The sequence below is a fragment of the Pristiophorus japonicus genome, unplaced genomic scaffold, assembly GCF_044704955.1.
Source record: "Pristiophorus japonicus isolate sPriJap1 unplaced genomic scaffold, sPriJap1.hap1 HAP1_SCAFFOLD_1894, whole genome shotgun sequence".
Classification (NCBI taxonomy): domain Eukaryota; kingdom Metazoa; phylum Chordata; class Chondrichthyes; family Pristiophoridae; genus Pristiophorus; species Pristiophorus japonicus.
In genome coordinates this window covers 12,501-15,000 of record NW_027251584.1, presented here as the reverse complement: position 1 = coordinate 15,000, position 2,500 = coordinate 12,501, and positions in this window count along the sequence as shown.

The following is a 2,500-nucleotide window of genomic DNA, read 5'->3' as shown; positions in this document are numbered from 1 at the left end:
TGCCCCTTTTGCGGGGATTTGGATGCTCATGGCCGGCAGCAGGTGGCCCGACGCCCCGCCAACTTGACACTTGTCATTTCTGTCCTTGGGGGTTGGCGGGGTATCTGCACAGAGGTAGGAGGTGGCAGAATCGAGACTTGGTGAGTTTTCCAAACAAACGTCTCGAGCCTCCAGGTCTGCAGAGACCGACCAGGGCTGCCGCCCAACCGACTATTCACCCTTTTTGGGCGGGAATTTATTCCCTTTTTGCCCATTTTTCGGGTTTTTGGTCGGGCTTCAAAAGCGGCTGCCCGAGGCCTGGCAGAGGCCGGGGCATGGGCCCCGATCGCGCCAGGCGGCACGCGCGACCCGATTAGGCCCCGAAAGGAGTCGGGAAATCGGCAGACCTGCCCGACTTCAGCCCGCGGGGGCGGGGGGCAGGTCGGTTCGGCTCAAATCATTAACCAAAGCCGAGACTTGGTCTCGCTGGCGCAACCGAAGTGCCAGGCTGGATAACTCATTAACCAGAAGGCGGCTGGAGGCAGGCAGGGCTGATGGCTGAGGCCGGGTGGAGGCCACCCGCGGCCGGGAAAGTCAAAAGTCCCGTTGTGTGGAAGTCTATGAGGTCAGATTCGGCCGCCTTACCGGGCCTTCGGTTGATGGTTTCCCGCTTGGGCAAGCGAGTCGGCCCGGCAAAGTGGCCACTTGCATTTTCTGGCAAGTGTCTGCGAACAACGTTAATGAGTTGAACCTTGGAAATTGCCGGAAGTCCCGATGAAGAAATGAAAATGCCCCTTTTGCGGGGATTTGGATGCTCATGGCCGGCAGCAGGTGGCCCGACGCCCCGCCAACTTGACACTTGTCATTTCTGTCCTTGGGGGTTGGCGGGGTATCTGCACAGAGGTAGGAGGTGGCAGAATCGAGACTTGGTGAGTTTTCCAAACAAACGTCTCGAGCCTCCAGGTCTGCAGAGACCGACCAGGGCTGCCGCCCAACCGACTATTCACCCTTTTTGGGCGGGAATTTATTCCCTTTTTGCCCATTTTTCGGGTTTTTGGTCGGGCTTCAAAAGCGGCTGCCCGAGGCCTGGCAGAGGCCGGGGCATGGGCCCCGATCGCGCCAGGCGGCACGCGCGACCCGATTAGGCCCCGAAAGGAGTCGGGAAATCGGCAGACCTGCCCGACTTCAGCCCGCGGGGGCGGGGGGCAGGTCGGTTCGGCTCAAATCATTAACCAAAGCCGAGACTTGGTCTCGCTGGCGCAACCGAAGTGCCAGGCTGGATAACTCATTAACCAGAAGGCGGCTGGAGGCAGGCAGGGCTGATGGCTGAGGCCGGGTGGAGGCCACCCGCGGCCGGGAAAGTCAAAAGTCCCGTTGTGTGGAAGTCTATGAGGTCAGATTCGGCCGCCTTACCGGGCCTTCGGTTGATGGTTTCCCGCTTGGGCAAGCGAGTCGGCCCGGCAAAGTGGCCACTTGCATTTTCTGGCAAGTGTCTGCGAACAACGTTAATGAGTTGAACCTTGGAAATTGCCGGAAGTCCCGATGAAGAAATGAAAATGCCCCTTTTGCGGGGATTTGGATGCTCATGGCCGGCAGCAGGTGGCCCGACGCCCCGCCAACTTGACACTTGTCATTTCTGTCCTTGGGGGTTGGCGGGGTATCTGCACAGAGGTAGGAGGTGGCAGAATCGAGACTTGGTGAGTTTTCCAAACAAACGTCTCGAGCCTCCAGGTCTGCAGAGACCGACCAGGGCTGCCGCCCAACCGACTATTCACCCTTTTTGGGCGGGAATTTATTCCCTTTTTGCCCATTTTTCGGGTTTTTGGTCGGGCTTCAAAAGCGGCTGCCCGAGGCCTGGCAGAGGCCGGGGCATGGGCCCCGATCGCGCCAGGCGGCTCGCGCGACCCGATTAGGCCCCGAAAGGAGTCGGGAAATCGGCAGACCTTGCCGAGTTCAGCCCGCGGTGGCGGGGGGCAGGTCGGTTCGGCTCAAATCATTAACCAAAGCCGAGACTTGGTCTCGCTGGCGCAACCGAAGTGCCAGGCTGGATAACTCATTAACCAGAAGGCGGCTGGAGGCAGGCAGGGCTGATGGCTGAGGCCGGGTGGAGGCCACCCGCGGCCGGGAAAGTCAAAAGTCCCGTTGTGTGGAAGTCTATGAGGTCAGATTCGGCCGCCTTACCGGGCCTTCGGTTGATGGTTTCCCGCTTGGGCAAGCGAGTCGGCCCGGCAAAGTGGCCACTTGCATTTTCTGGCAAGTGTCTGCGAACAACGTTAATGAGTTGAACCTTGGAAATTGCCGGAAGTCCCGATGAAGAAATGAAAATGCCCCTTTTGCGGGGATTTGGATGCTCATGGCCGGCAGCAGGTGGCCCGACGCCCCGCCAACTTGACACTTGTCATTTCTGTCCTTGGGGGTTGGCGGGGTATCTGCACAGAGGTAGGAGGTGGCAGAATCGAGACTTGGTGAGTTTTCCAAACAAACGTCTCGAGCCTCCAGGTCTGCAGAGACCGACCAGGGC